This window comes from Cornus florida, unplaced genomic scaffold, assembly GCF_030987335.1.
Source record: "Cornus florida cultivar Cherokee Brave unplaced genomic scaffold, ASM3098733v1 CherokeeBrave_3.0.0_Hap2_Chr11, whole genome shotgun sequence".
In the NCBI taxonomy this organism is placed as follows: domain Eukaryota; kingdom Viridiplantae; phylum Streptophyta; class Magnoliopsida; order Cornales; family Cornaceae; genus Cornus; species Cornus florida.
The window spans coordinates 1,432,055-1,449,628 of record NW_026775581.1 but is presented as its reverse complement, the minus strand read 5'-3'; the positions used below and the strand labels follow the sequence as shown (position 1 = coordinate 1,449,628).

General features: G+C 36.3%; 1 pseudogene; it reads right to left on the bottom strand.

Moving 5' to 3' along the window:
* Positions 1-99, bottom strand: LOC132287555 (small nucleolar RNA R71; annotated as a pseudogene).
* Between the last annotated feature and the right edge of the window lie 17,475 nt (positions 100-17,574).

Sequence of the window (17,574 nt, the reverse complement as noted above, 5' to 3'; positions counted from 1 at the left end):
AACTTCAATTAGAGAATTCACACATGGGGATGGAGAAACATTTCATGAGGCATAGGAACGCTTTAATGAATTGCTTAGGAAGTGTCCACACCATGACATGCCCAAATGGCAATTAGTTCAATACTTCTTTGAGAGCTTATTGGACAACTATAAGGGTATGGTTTATGCTTCCATGGGTGGCTCATACATTGATAGGCATGAGGATGATGTGTGGCGTCTCTATGAGCGCATGAGTGAAAATTCATTACATAGAACATTGTCTTCAAAGAATGGTAGAAATACACAAGGTAGGAAGAGTGTTAGCTTACATCAAGTCAACCATTCAAATGAAATAGCCGCCGAAATGAAGTCTTTATCTTAAAGGTTTGATCAATTTTTGATTAACCAAAACTCAGCGAACCAAGTATCTTCCTTCCCTAACCATTCTCATCGTGCATCAAATGAATCATGTATGACTTGTTCTAGTGTCCTTCATTCTACTTCTCATTATCCTCACGGACAAGTGCAAAATAAACCTAATGAACAAGTCAATGCAGCTTTTGTGAACCAAGGGAACAATCCTTATGGTACTCATTATAATCCAAGTTGGAGAAATCATCTAAATTTCTCTTGGAAAAACCAAGGAGAGGGCTCAAACCCTTCCCAAGGCGGTTTTCAAGGGAAGTACATTCCACCTCCACTTCAAAACCAAGGATCCCAAGGTTATAGACCTTATCAATCACAAGGGAATCAATTTGCTAATTCTCATTTTCCCAACCAATCTTATTCCCAAGGAAATGCTAGAAGTCCTGCTTTTGAAGAAAAAGTTTTAAATGCTTTAGGCACTTTAGAGGCAAACACTCAATTGTTACACTCCCATTCTCAATCCATTGCAAAGCTAGAAACCCAAGTAGGGTAAATAGCTAGCACTCTTAATGCAATAGAGAAGGGAAAGATGCCTATGAATGCCCCACCTAAGCAACAATGTGTTGTGCAAACCTATTCCTTATCGAAAGGCCACACCATTGAGCATGTTAATGCGGTGACTACCTTGCGGAGTGGTAGGTTTGTGGACAATCAAGTTGAAATATCTAATGAAGAGAGTGAACCGGTGCAACCTTAAGTTGCCACCCGTCCCGTTTCACATCCCATTCCTCCTTCCTTGCATGTGCATGACTTAATGAATGAGAAAGTTGAAAAATGTGATTTGAAAAGTAATTTTGAAAATGATTCATTGAAGAAAGTCTTGAAAAATGTGTTTGAAAAAGAAGTTTTGAAAAATGATGTTGAAAAAGTTTTGCTGAAAAATGATTTGAAACAAAGTGATTTGAAAACTTCTTGTGTTGAAGAGACTTCAAAGGAAAATTTTGAAAAGAGTTTTGAACCAAATGTTCAATTTTCGGACGCCTTGAAAGTGTCCATTTCGAAGGAAAAAGCAAAAGGCTAAGACCAATGAAATAATGGAGATGTTTAGGCAAGTAAAGTTAATCTTCCAATTTTGGATGCAATCAAGCAAATTCCGGCTTATGCCAAATTCTTGAAAGACTTGTGCACCCAAAAGCGGAAGAACAAGAGCCAAGCACCAAGGAAAGTGGTCTTGACTGAGCAAGTGAGCTTAATTTTTCAACATAACACTCTTCCAAAGTTTAAAGACCCCGGTTCACCCACTATATCATGCATCATTGGTGATCATATCATTAATCGGGCGCTTCTTACTTAGGAGTAGGTGTTAACCTTCTTCCATACTCGGTTTATGTCAAATTGGGCCTAGGTGAATTAAAACCGACGTCGGTAGTTTTGCAACTTGCCGACCGATCTATCAAGAAGCCTAGGGGTGTCATTGAGGATGTTTTGATTAAAATTGATAAATTCTTCTTCCTGGTTGATTTCGTTGTCATAGACACGGAACCGGTTTCCAATCCTAAGAGCCAAATACCCGTTATCCTTGGCTGTCCTTTCTTGGCAACCGCAAATGCCAACATCAATTGTAGGACGTGAGTAATAAAGATCTCTTTTGGCCACATGAAAGTGAAGTTGAATATATTCAATCCAACCCCTAATTCATTTGACAAGTATGAAGGAGAGGTTAATGTTGTGGAAAAATGTCATGAGTTCAATTGTGAAGGAAATGAGTTTTTGTGTGACTCAAAAGTTTCTAAAGCTTTATCTTCAACATTGCATTCTAAGATCAATGTTTCAAATTCGTGCTTTGAAAGGGCATGGAAGCCCAAAGGTTTTGATTGCATAGACAAGGGACCAAAACCTTCTTTTGAGTTTGATCCAACAAGTTCTTCTAAGAACCATTTGTTGGGTGGAGTTCAAAGTATCTATCACCCCAACAAGGAGGGGATGCATTATAAGATTTTTGATCCGGGCTAAAAGAGCCCAATGTCTTGCTAGAGACGTTAAAGACTAGCAAAAACATTTCGTAGGGTGTCAAAACTATTCCTCCCTCATTTCTATCTTAAATTTCATTTCTTGTGAAGTATAGATACTTGTTTTTGGTTCATATGCATTGATAGGAACTTTGATTAGGATTGCATGAATTTTTGTGTTGTGATTGAGCATTTTGCATAAGTTCGATTGATCTAAAATGAGAGTTCGATCAATTGAACTTCCACCTACATCCAACACTTAGAAAAATTTTCGACCTGCATCCACCTGCATCCAAATCACCTCTCTATCCCATCATTCGAACTCATTTTTAGATCGATCAGGAGACCTTCAATTGATCCAACTTCAAAGTTTGATCGATCTCGTGTTTCAACACTTAGAAAAATTTTGAGCCTGCACCAACCTGCATATTTCAGCTCTCTCTCTCATCGATCAAAAACATTTCAAGATCGATCTGAAGTTCTTCGATCAATCGAACTTCATCATTCGATCGATTTGCAAGTTCCAACACTTAACCAAAATTTTGAACCAAAAACCTGCATATTTTTGCTCTTTGTCTGATCGATTGAACTCTTGTTCCGATCGATCTCAGTTCGTCATTTCATTATTTTGACTTTTCAAATTTCAAAAATCCAAAAGCACTTTCATTTTTATTTTATTTTATTTTACTTTCATTTCATTTCATTTTATTTTATTTTTCAAAAAGTTTTCAAAAATACAAATATATTTTATTTTATTTAGTTTTTAATTATTATTGTTTGTTCAAAAAAAAAAAAAAAAAAAAACAAAAAAGAGAAAAGACAAAGTTCGATCGATCTCAGTTGAGGTTCGATTGATTGAACTCTGTCAGGGAAAATTTTAAAATAGACTTGGAGGGTCTCACCAAACCCTAACCCCCTTCTCTCTTGTCGCCGTCACTGTGCACCATCTTCTTCATCTCCGGTGACACCTCTAGCGACATCAAGCTCACCCCGAATCTCACTCCCTCTTTATATCCACTTCTCTCCTTTGTTGAGGTAAGATCCGAGGCACCATGATTGATTTTCGGCTTAGATTTCATATATCCATGCTTTAGATGTCAAATCCATCCTTATTACATGATCAAATCCACCATTGTTGAGCTTGAAGCATGTTTGTATATATGTGTATATATGTGTGCATATATGTTTTTATATTTTTGATTTTTGAATTGAATATGGGAGTATTGACTTTGTAATGTGGCTAGAATTAATTGATTTGATGTGTAGATGGGCCCACGAACACGATCGTGTGGGCCATATGGTTCCAAAGTCACTGATCTGTGACCTCTGAGTTTTCACCTTCGCACAGTTCGATCAATTGAACTTCAATCTCAGATCGATCTTGAGAGATCGATTGAACTCATACCTCAGATCGATCGAACTTTTGTGATCAATCTCATTTCTTTTTGTGATCGATCGAATTTCACAGATCTCACATATGCACTTCATTCATCATGTATTATGTTTATGCTATCTCATATATGCCCAATGCCTGTGACATTCCATATTGGATGCATTTCATACTTACATTGTTTAGTATGCTTCATATCCTATCACTTGCATAGATTCATGTCATCTATATGATTTGTCTATCTTATTTGACATGCATGTTTCTATTTTGTGCTTTCAATTCTTTATTCTGGCACTGACTTCCTTTGCAAGTTTTTAAATTATTTTTCAGGCCATGACTAAGTGCAAGACTGTAGCCTGCGGTCACTATCACCGCCGGGGTAGGCACACTTTCGATGCCGGTGCCGGTCCTTCTCACGACCATGACCATGTACAGGAGGAGCCATTACAGCCTACTCCACGTCAGTCTCCTGCTCATGAGGCTGAGGATGATCATATTTCATCTCCTTCTCAGGCTCAAGCTGCGTTCACACCTTCACCATCTCCACCACATGCTGGAGCTGAGCATTCACCAGTACCATCTCCACCACACCAGCCAGCTCAGCTAGCTCAGGAGCGTGATAGGCCCGCACCTAGATATGCACATATGGCAGTAGACCATGAATCGGTGTTCGACACAGACTTTTTCGCTAGATCGGTGCTGACCCGATCAGCTTACCATGACATCATTCAGAGGGGCCTTGCAGCTATTCTTGCCCCAGTTACAGAGCCAGTCTACCCGCGGCTGGTGCGGTTGTTCTTCTAGAACCTCCGACCATCCCCGCGCACCACAGCAGAGCTGATCACTACTATAGATGGCCATCAGATTATGATTACTGTGGACTCGCTAGCCCGCTCTTGCCATTGTCCACACAGATGCCCTTCGGAGCTACAGGAGCTATATCCGAGGCTATACAGGCCTTCTTATGCCGACATGGCAGTATTTCTTACAAGTCACCATGCCGATGGCGAGACTTTCGCCACCCGCACATTCCTTTTAGATGACCTATGGTTCTTTGATTCTATTCTTTTTTGGAATATATATATGGCCGGGTACAAGATCCAGCGGCGATGAGACTACTTGACAGCCCTCTATGCATTCTACATAGGCCACTGGGTATTTATCCCCGCGCTCATCTAGAGCGTGATAAGGAAGCTATTTGATGAGTATATCAGCAAGGAGAAGCCCGGACGGGCTAAGTCTCTCTCTTTTGGCCACCTCATCACCCAGATACTTATTGACCAGCGCTATCCATTTCATCCTCTAGAGCACCCTGAGAGAGGTTCCTGTCACTTCTTGAAGAAGGACTGGGACAAGAGCTACAATGCCATCATTATTAGACTGCAGGACCACGCAGTATTGGCTATAAAGGAGCTAGAGGCTGAGGAGGCAGAGGTAGCAGCATCAGATCCCATAGCGGATGACGCACCAGTCGATCTAGCTGTCGAGCGTATGGACATTGATTTAGAGCACCCTGCAGACGCTACAGAGTAGCACTCTCCAGCTGGGTCTCCCATTCACGAGCAGGAGCAGACTTAGCATTTGGTAGATATAACTTTAGAGGCTATTCTTAGGGTAGAAGCTTAGAGGAGGAGGCTAGAGACACCATTGGGGAGTTCTTCATCAACAAGGAGCAGATTTCTTCCATGGAGTTAGCCCTTGAGGGTTGGAGCAACATCACCATGAGTGGCTAGACATCCTCTTGGGGCTAGAGTTAGCCCCAAACATGATTTCGATATCTTAATCTTGTGTATTATTGAGGGATTAGTGTTGTAATTAATGTTTTGACACTTTGATATATATAGATCTTGATTGTTTAATGATTTATGTGGTTAAATGCTTTCAATTGATCATTTCATTCTATCCATATGTCTATGTATGCTAGAATAGATGTTCATGTGCTTGTCTCTAGATTTTGTGTTATTGATGCATGTCTATGTGTATTGATGCTATAGATTTAGAGATTGTCAAAACATAGTACTTCATGGAATGCTCTTGTGATTTTCTTGATAGTTCATACTCATTTCTTGATGGATTGTGCCTCTCCCTTAGTTTATTTTCATGCTATTAGTGTAGATGTAGTGTAGTTGTAGTGTAGTGTTAAATGGGAGGACAATCCATGCTTGTTGATTGATGATACATGTTTTTTAATGCAAGTAGCATATGTCTCTAACCTTGTGTTGTATTTGGATTGTGAGCTTAATGGAATGATTAATGACTTGTTTTGATCTATTGTGCCTTTCACATGTTGTTTAGACAATATATGCTTCATTGCTTAGATATATTGTGCCTTTCACATGATGTTTAGACAATACATGCTTAACTAGTCATCCTTGCTTGTTGAATCAGCCAAACACACACACACACACACCAATATTACAACACACCATTTGCCCTCATTAGTCACTTGTCAATGGTATAGAAATGCATTGCTTGGTGGTGATCTCTAAACCCCAAGACTCTTCTCTCTCTTATTTACTCTTAATTGCATTATTTTGTTATCACTTAGTTTAATTTAGTTGCTCTCTAGTCTAATCAACCAACCAACCAATTGTTTGATCATTCGACCTACTAGCCTTAATAGCGATTCCACAATCTTGTTCGACCCTCACAATCCCTTGGGATGATCCCTACTCGCCCTAACTATATTCTTAGTGAAGGTAGTAGTGGCTTCTATAAATGTAAAACTTGGCCCTCGCCTTAATGCACACTCTTTAAGCTTATGGTAGGACGACGACCACCCAACGTTGTTCGGGCTCGGCTCGTTTACTAAACTAGCCTATAAATTGGGCTCGAGCTTGGCTCGTTTGCTTAACAAACGAGCCCGAGCTGAGCCCTTAATGAGCTGAGCTCGAGGTGTTCATGGTTCATTTGCAGCCCTATGAATAAGCAAAATCAAATCAAATAGTTGATATATATATATTTTCCTAACAGAAAAATAAAACAAAGGAAACAAATAAATTAAAAGAACTTTTTAAATTCAACAGAAACTATAATTCTTGCTGCATTTGTAATTATTTTGTTTAAATCAATATTGTATAATTTTTCCTAAAAAATAGAATAATTAGAAGAGATAAAAATAAAATAAAGAAAGAAAAATGAGAGAGTGAGAGAAAGAAAGATTCAATATGATTCTCTTCACAAGTTCATTTTATAGGGCCTTTTTGAGACATGGAATTTTAGTACAGGAAACAAAATTTAAGTTGAAAGTAGATTGTGTATCCTACAAATTAATCATCTGTTATATCCTATGTTAAGAGTTGGGGGAAAAAATAGAAAAAGATATTGATTAACAATTTGAAATTTTCAACATAAAAAATCAACAGCCCCCAATTTTCTTGAAGGTACGTTCTACTAATCAGCACATATTTTATGAAAAGAAGATAAATATAGCAGCTTTAGAAAAAAGTCATAGTTGCTGATAATGCATACAATTATTAGTGGATTAGTTTAGTCTATAATAAACTAAACTAGTCATATTGATCAAATCTCTTTTGCTATGTTTGGTGTGCAGGAATGGAATGGAATGGAATACACATTCCAACCATTCCTTTGTTTGCTATGCAACTTAAAGTGGGAATGGCCATTCCATTGGAATAAAAATCCATTCCTGGGAATGAAAATCCATTCCACAATTAAACCTATGGAATGGTCATTCCATTCCCAAGTAATTTATTTTTAAAAATCGACTTCCTAAAACACCCTCATATTCCAAGTCCAAAAACCACCACCTTTCACCACCACCGCCTTCCACCATCGCCATCGCCACCACTACCACCACTGCCGCCTCCTTCCACCACCACTACCACCACCGCTGCCGCCTTCCACCACCGCCACTTTTACTGCCTTCCACCACCACCATAGTCACACCACTATCTCCTTCCACAACAACCATCACACTACTGCCACAGCCTTCCACTAACACCACTGCTACCTTCCACCACCACTGCTGCCACCAATTTCCACCATTGCCACCGCCGCCGCCTTCCAACACCACCACCACCAGTGCCACCATTTATTTTTAAAAAATTATTAGAGAATATTATTTTGTTATTTTATTTTAATTTAATTTATTTGTTACTAAGAGAGATATTTTGGAGAATTCAATTAGAAATTTATTCCAATCTAAATTTTAAATTGGTCCAACCAAACACTAGAATGGTTATTATCATTGCATTCCTACACATTTTATATTTACAACCAAACAATAGAATGAGAATGACCATTCCATTCCAGTCCCATTCTCATTCCATTCCCACTTGCATTCCATGCCATTCCTGCACACCAAATGTAGCATTAGGGTCTATATTTCTCCAAGTTATGTTTCTATATTTCAGGTATGTGTGTAATGTGTATGTGTAAATATTTATATACACGTACACACGTACGTGAAGATCATTCAATTAGTCGTAATGAGCTAGCTAGGTTTCTCTTAACCACATTTACGTTTTCCCTTAATGTTATTATGGGTTAAATGTAAAACACACGCTAAAAGTATGTTTACCATGTATATTATACTACTCACGTGCAAATAATTTTGTAAAATATATAAAAATAAATAATTTTGTAAAATGATTGAAAATGACAGTATTGGAGGACGCCTCTCATCTACAGAAAACACTCCTGAAGTTTCAATTTGGTGCAAATAGGCACCTCTCACAAATTAAAACTCTAAGTTGACTAAATTACCCTTATTGAACCATTTTATAAAATATATAAAAATAAATAATTTCGTAAAATAACCAAAAATGATACTATTTGAGGATGTTGGCAATGGACAAGTAAAGATAAAAATAGAAAATAAAAATAAAAGTAAAGATAAAAATATAAAATAGAAAACGAAAATAAAGTGCAAATTAAAGAAAACAAATCTACTCCAAACTCTGAAAATCAGTGCACACTGATATTGTAGTTTATTTATTTATTTATTATTTTTTTTAACAGTGTTGGTACCAAAAAAAGAAAAAAAAAAAGAAAAAAAAGAGTAGAAAACATTAAATTGAAATCTAAAAAATTTCAAATCCTTATTCCACAAATTCTCAAAGTTTTTTAAAAAAAATTTAGAGATATATATCGAGAAAAAAGTATATATATATATATATGGTAATGTTCACATAACACCTATATACTAAGAGAGTATATATACCCCCTTGGGCATTTTCAGAAGAGTAAAAGGACAAAACTGGTATTACAATACTAATTTATATAAGATTTCTAATTGAGGGGTATTTTTTAACATTGTGAAAAGATTAGGGGTGCTTTTTGCACACTTTTTCAAATAGGGATAAAAGTGTTATGCGTAGTATACTTTAGAGGTGTTTTCTACACTTGTCCCATGTAATTATAGTATTATAATATATACAGTAACTTTTCACTACTCCCTGGTGAGTAGAGGGTAATATATTCATTTTTAATTGTAGTTGTAGGATTTAATCCAACGAATTTAATTAATCTGCCTTCCTTTTTTAATTTTAGGATACTTACTTATTTATGCAATTTCTTTAAAATGTCATTAAGATAAAATTACAAAATTAGACATATCAGTAAATGAAACAAAAATAAAAGAAATTGGTACTCTTTTTTGTCGATTTTATGACAATTACTTCGGGCTCAAATGCCACTCCACCACCACCACCACCATTACCATACCCCGTACAATGCCACCTCACACTCCACCATCTTTGTACCAATTTGTAGCAATACCTTAAGCAAATCAATAGCATCTTTATACCAATTTGCAATAATACCTAAGTCAAATTAATAGTTGGTTGGAATGATCATGGGAGATTTGGCTTACCTCGTTGAAATTACCACAACTACTACAACTCTCATATATTGTAACCAATCCAAATATATTAATTGAATTATAGAACTAGATGGTGATTGATGTATATTTCTTAAAATAAACAAAATTAATATTCTTTGATTTGATTAATTGTGAAGGGAATGGACCACCTCCACGTACCGCTGCCACCACCACCTACATCACCACTACCATCTCCTCTACCACTACGTGGCAGTGGCAGTGTAGTTGTGGTGCGGTGGTGGCAATGGTGGTAATGTGGTATATGTGGTGGCGATAGAGGTGGCGATCACCATGGTGGAAGGCATTGTGGTAGTCCAAAGTTAATGAGATTAAAGAAAATGATAATTTTTTATTTTTTTATTTTTTATTTTTATTTTTTTTAAGAAGCTAGCCTTATAGTTATTTCAAAAATAATATCTAATTAAAGAAATTTTAATTTCTTAAAAACTTATTCCTTCAATTAACCATAGGATTAAATCCTAAAGTTACAATTAAAAGTGAGTATATTGTTCTCTGCTCATTAAAGAGCACTTAAACACCACTAATAATATATAATATTATATATAAATATAAAAAAAGACTAGGGCATCGCTTCAATCACTCTGAGTATCAAATCATAAAGATTGATTTAATCTAAAGAAAATTCACTTTCTCGTATGTGGGGAAGACACCTACAAAGCCATTTTGTTTCTATGTGAATAACAATTTGTAATTTGAAATCCAATACACCAAGAAATTAGTGTAGATTTTTCCTTTTTGCATGCAAAAATTTGAAACCATATGTTAATTGTGGGTAATATGTTTAGAACTATTCAACTTAAAAATATACTCTCTTTGTCCCAAAATAAGTGTTATGTTTTTTTCTTTATCTGTCCCAAAATAATGAATAATGTTGGCCTTAGACCGCATAAGAAGGAGCTTCCTTCTTGTGATGAGGTGGCCCAAAGGTGTTTAAGTTTTAAAAGGAAATTTTTTTTTTGGATGACTACAGGCAATAGAAATTGACACAAGGAATTTTTTTTTTATGACTACAGATAATAGAAACGGTGTCTATAGGGGTATGGATGCATAGTTTTTCAGAATCTTTTTCTCTTCTGAGATAAGTGTGATCGGAGAAAACTTCAAACTTCTCCCCGTACAAATAATGTCTCCACCCTTTCAGGGCAAAGATAACCGCTGCCAACTTCAAATCATATGTCGGATAGTTCAACTCGTGAGTCTTTAACTATCCAGACCCATAAGCTACCACCCGTTCAGTCTGTGTAAAAACACACTTTAAACCTTCTCGCGAAGCATCACAATAGACTACGTAACCCAAACCACGTTCAGGTATGATCAAAACTGGAGTTGATGTAACCTGATCTTCAAAACCTGAAAAGCAAAATTACAAGCCTCATTCCATATGAACTTGACTCCCTTGCGAGTAAGTCAGGTTATAGGTGATGCTAGACGAGAGAAATCCCGAACAAATCTCCTGTAATAGCCGGCTAAGCCAAGAAAGCTCCGTACCTCAACCACTATCTTCAGACGCTCCTAATCCATCATAGACTGAATTTTCGACGGATCTACTACAACACCGCCCCCTGACACAAAATGTCCAAGGAACTTCACCTCTAATAGCCAAAATTCGCATTTCTCGAACTTGGCATACAATCGGTTATCCTGAAGGATCTGCAACACTATCCTCAAATGATACTCATGCTCTTCTACCGAAGCTGAGTACACGAGACTGTCATCAATGAACACCACCATAAATCTGTCAAGATAGTCACTGAATACACGGTTCATCAAATCCATAAAAGCTGCTGGAGTATTGGTCAAACCAAAGGGCATCACCAGAAACTTATAATGGCCATACCCTGTGCAAAAAGTGGTCTTGGATATGTCCTCATCCTTAACCCTCAACTAATAGTAACCCGATCTCAAATCGATCTTCGAAAAATATGTCGCTCCTTTCAATTGATCAAATAAGTCATCAATCTTAGGCAAATGATACATGTTCTTGATCGTAGAGTGATTCAGCTTGCGATAATCGATGCAAAGTCTTAAAGACCCATCCTTTTTCTTACCAAAAAGAACCGGTGCTCCCCATGGTGAAGCACTAGGTCGAATAAAGCCCTTAGCTTTCAAATCGTCTAACTGACCTTTTAGCTCATTAAGCTCTGCCGGTGCCATACGGTACTGTGCCATAGAGATGGGTGCTGTATCAGGAATGAAATCAATGGCAAAAATAACTTCCCTTAAAGAAGGTAACTCTGTCAGTTCCTTTGGAAAGATATCAACAAAATCCTCAACAACTGCCGAAAGAACACGGCCTAAACTGCTATCCTCATCAACTAGTAAACTAGCCAAGTAGGATCTATGGCGACTCTAGTCACCAATACCGAAAACCATCGCTGGGTGGGAATCTCTCCGATCTCCCACAAAATAGAAACAATCTCCTTTGGGAGTGCAAATAGACACCCTCCCGCAGAAGCAATTGATTGTAGCCCGAAAGAAAGACAACCAATCCATTCCGAGAATGACGTCAAAACCTGTCATGTCAAGAACAATGAAATTGAACTCTAAGGTCCACCCAGCTATCTCAATAGCACAACCCCAACATACACTGTAATGACCCGGTCATTTTCCTTTATTTCCTTTTTCTCAGATTTTCACAGATATATATATATTTTTTCCGTTGATCTTTTCCTTTCTGAGTTCAGTTTCACGTCACTTAGTGTCAAGTCGGGTGCTCTGGAATGATTTCTGAGACTCTTTTCTTTGGATTGACAATTTCCTTTGAGGACCGCGTCATTTTTACACTTTTATTTTTTCAACACTATTCACTTTTCGTCCTTTTCCCTATTTTATCTTTTCCCCGTTTGTCACTTTGTTGGCATAACCTCACTTTTTGTGTTTGGAGTTGGTTTTTGACTTCACGTATCTTCATTCTAAGTGGTTTCCACAAAATACGTATCTTTACTTTTGCAATAAAGTACTCTGGTTGCACCCGGTGTCCATAGGGGCATGGATGCATAGTTTTTCAAAATCTTTTTCTTTGTATGAGATTTAATTCTTGTATGAGATTTAATTCTCCCGGTTGGTTATAGCTTAGTTTAAACTTGTGGCATGCTATTATATTACGCCTTGATATGTTCATTGACATATATTAAATTGAGAGCATTTGGACAAATATTGAAGCTTTTATTTAATATTTTTCTTAAATGAAAATTTAATTTATGTGGCCTTATCTAGCTTGAAATCAATATGTGTTATCATATTATATTAGGCCATAGCATACTCTTCAACATAGGTGAATTTGAGAGTAATCTGAGATGTTTTAAAATTTAGAGATAATTAATTAATTTTATAAATTAAATTATTCCAAGTGTACTATTCACTCCATTAGATTTCTGACTTGATATTACTAATGTGCATGCCATATACTTTCACATATATTAAATCAGGAATATTTAATTGGGTTGGAAACCTTTCATTTATTATTTTTTCTTGTATGAAAGTTTAATACTCATGGTTGTATCTTGCATAGAAATCACCTGTATCATGCTATTAAATTAAGTCTTGACATGTTTAATAACATACTTTAATTGAGAGCATTTGGATGAGTTTCAAAATCTAGAGATTTTAATTAAAGGAATTAATTAAAACCTATTCAATGGTTCCATAAGCTTGATTAAGTTTCTAACTTGGTATTCATGATTTTCTTGACAAGTTCCTTCACGTGTATCAAATTGAGAATAATCAGATAAGTTTTGAAACTTATATTTATTTATTTCCTTTGTATGGAATTTAAGTCACATGATTGTGTCTTGTATGAAATGAATTTGTAACTTGATATTGAACTTGTCCTTGACATGATCCTAGACATATCTTATTCGTGGAATATTTGGACTTGCCTTGTAATCTTGATAATTTAATCCCTTAAGTAGATTGAATTCCATTTTATGCTTCCATCGAGTTAATTATGCCTTGATATTAAACTCTTTTCAAACTTAGGAATCGAACTTGTATTTTATGGATTTTTATCTTTTTATAAAGAATCGTGACCTCTTATATCTTGGTTTCATTAATGTACTTAATGAACTTGCACAATTGTCATGGAATGATTTAATTATCCATGTAGTGCTTAGAAAATAATTAAATTATTAATCTTAGACTTGTGGTATATTTACATCAATGGATTCCTTGTGGTTTAAATCCTAGTTTGTAATCTATGTAGATGCATGACATGATCTCCTGACATTTCACATGCCATCATAGTTGAGAATTTAGGGCATGACTTGTCTGTTTCCAAAATCTTGGTTGTGCATGAAACGTGGTTAATGCATTACTTGTATCTTGATATTACCTTGATTTGCACAACTTGTTGATTTTGGAACTCGGGATATCAATTAAGATTTGACATGGCTAGGACTTGGTTCTAGTACAGGAGATAGAGAGCTCCCTACACTATAGAGCACACTAGGGGAAGGTATCCATGGGTTAATAGCCGTAAAGTGATCCCAAGAGTACGGTTTTAATCCGGGCGATATCCGAGTATCTACATTGGTTGATTTCACTCTTTAAATTTTAAGTTGCTATTCTTTGAAGATTTAAAACTTGTCGTGTTAATTGAAATGTTCCAATCATGTTAATTGCATTGATAATGTAATTTTTATTAACTTATATCCGAGTATTCTTCTTGTCGTGTTAATTGGAATGTTTCAATCATGTCAATTGCATTGATAATGTGATCCTTGTATTCAAGTACCCTTCTTGTCGTGTTGTATGGATTATTCCAAACATTGTTCAATTTCATTGATAATGCGATTCATGGTAAATTATAAACTTGTCATGTTCTTTGGATTATCCCAACCTTGTTCAATTTTATAGACATCGTGATTCATGTTGTTTCATATTGATATGACTTAGGAATGATCTTATATAACCATCTTGACTTAGATTTCATTTTTCTTGGATTCTTCTTTCGCCGATGAAGGCCTTCTTGTCGGCCTTGGCGAGGCCTTCGATTCCAAACGATTGGAATCCCGTTTTGGCCATATTTTGAGTTCAGGATTTGGGTCGGGCTTGGATTTTGGTGTTGCCACAAGAGGTTGTATGGTTCTCATTGTTGTCCCCGTCATAATCTTGAAGTGGCGTCACATTCGGAAAGGTTCCGTTTTGGTGCCTTTTGAGATTTCATCTCAAATTGAGGTAGGGGGTTGTTGTATGTTTATATCTTAAGTGTTTTAGTGTTTTTGGGGCTTAATATATGTTATCTACATGCTTGCTAAATCATAGTCTTGTATATAGATGGAAAGCCTTTGAATTGACTTAAGGTTTTGTTGGTCCTAAGGTCCCTTAAGCACTGCTTGCCTGTTTAATGTCAAAAACCAGTGTATCAGAGACTTTAGAGGGCTTATTTTTGCTGCTCTGTTGCTTGAATTATCATATAGGGGTAATATAGTCTTTTACTCTAGTGTGACACAATGTTTGTAGTGATTTGAAATAGTACATTATTGATTTGAAGTCTGCTTAGGCTTACTTACTGTGTTCATCAAGGTTCACCATATAAAAATTGGCTACAAAAGGTCTCAGGGGTATTATTGTCTTTTTTCAGCTGTATTTTGTATGTACACGTATGCTCAGGTAGTTGCATTGCACTGAATTGCCTTGGTTGAACCTACATTATAAGTTATACAATCTCACGACCTTTACTTTGCTGAGAAGATTAAAATCTATTACAAGGGCATTTTAGTCCTTTCTAACTATGCTCAAGAATGTGACGCATCTCAGTGGTCCTAGAGAGATAGTATATGCAAGAATATTGCATTTCTTGGAGGCTAAGTCTGGATGAGAATGGAATTTACAGCTTAATCTTTTTAGGTGTAATTTTTGGTGTGAAAGGCGACAAAATAGTTGAGGTGGCTTGCTCTTATTGGTTTTCTCTCATGAAAACATATGAATTATGCTCTAAGAATCATTGGCTGAAGGTGACAGGTGTATACTCTTGGTGTAAGGGGCATTGTGTATTCAGTGACATTATAAATACACTGTTATAGTGATTTTAGGGTTTTAAGCCTTATGTATTTTTCTGAAAAGTGAGCTGCAGTTAATTTTATCTTGAGACCTTTGAATGGACAAGTTTTTTTGAGTGTTTCGATGATGATCCATGCAAGAAAAACACATTGATTCAAGTCTTGTTAATGTATTTGTTGAGGAGATGTTGCAGCTGTCAATTTTACTGGTGCAAGGGCTAGTTTGAGTTGTGAATCTGAGTTCCAAGCAGCTATGGTCTATTCTGAGGGTTGACATAGGTTTAATTCATCTTATTACAGTTGCTCAGTACTGTGTTTGTGTTGAAAACATGCTAAAAATGAACTTGGACTGTGAGATCACTAGTTAAGGCTATTTTCTGGTTTTAATCTTGATTTAAGTACAAATTGATTATACTCTGCTAATTCTTGAGTTATTTAACTCGTAGCAAGTATATTTTGATGAATCAAGATTGTTGAAGTTGGCTTGGTGTTAGAAAAGTGGTATGCTATGTTTTTGAGTGATTAAACCCTAAGGCTAAAGCTTTGTTTTGCTGATATAAGTGTTGTGATAGAACTTTGTGATATACTCATGCTGTGCTTCATTGTTTAAAGTTATGAACATGAGTAATACAGTAAAAGAAGACTGTGTAAGATGCTGGTGAATTGATCTTATGTGGAAATTCTAATTTTACCCCTCATACCCTAACTATAGTATATTGTGGTTTTGAGGTAATAACCTGGAATTCTAAGTTGTCCAACCTATTTTAATTGTAGGAAGGACTTGTCTACATTGTTTTACATCTGTAATGGTGTGTGTTGTGAGCTATGAGAGCTTATTTAGTCATGGTTAGGTTTCCTAGGACAGGGGGAGTGTTTGTGTACACTGTTTTGAGCTATTGTGTGAGTAGAGTGTGTGAAAACTAGTGTCTACTTCTAGTACAAGGGTATGTGCAAAGAGTGATACAGCTGAGTGTGTAACAGTAACTAGTGGATGATTGAATTGGCAGTGGCCAAGAACCAAGGTTTTTCCTAATTGAGATGGTTTCCTTGTAAATCTTATTGTAATGCTTATTGTGAACTTGTTTTAATTAATTTCAAGTTTTTAAATTAAGGATTTGACTAATTCACCCCCCCTCTTGGTCCAACAATTGGTATCAGAGCTTTGGTCTGCTGTGTAGGGTTCTAACAAGCCTGTAGTTGATCTTTGCAATGGATGAAGGCCAAGTTATAAACAAAGCTCCAGGCTTCAGTGGTTTAAACTATGGTTCATGGAAAATTAGAATGGAGGCATTCTTAATGTCTCACTCTAATGATGTTTGGCATGCTGCTGTGCATGGTATTGTGATTCTCAGTCCTAATAATCCTTCTGAAGCAAGCAAAATTGTTGTGGCTAATAATGGTAAAGTCAAACATGTCCTTTACTATGCTTTGAAGTGACAAGAGTTTACCAGAGTTAAGAATTGCAAAACAGCCAAAGAAATGTGGGACTCTCTTTAGGCTGCTCATGAAGGGAATACTGTTATCAAAGAAAACAAGATTTAGCTCTTCAAAGTCTAATATGAAACTTGTAAGATGGAAGAAAGGGAAACTGTAGCTGAATACTTGTTTAGGATCAATGACATTGTCAATAACATGAAATCCCTTTGTGAAGACATTAAAGACTCTGATGTTTGCAAGAAGATACTTAGGTCTCTTACACCTAGGTTCAATGCAAAAGTTACAATTCTTGAGGACAAAGACTTATCTCAAATGAAGATTGATGATCTACAAGCCTCTCTTACATCCTATGAAATGAGAATTGGTGTTTCAACTTTCTAAAGAAAAGAAGCTACACTTAAAGCCAAAGAAGTTGTAGAAGAATCTAAACCAAAGTCTGAAGAGGATGAAGTGGCCTACCTGTAAAAGAAGTTCAAGAAGTTCAGGTTTAAGAAGAGAAATCAGTCTCAAAACCTAACCTGCTATGGT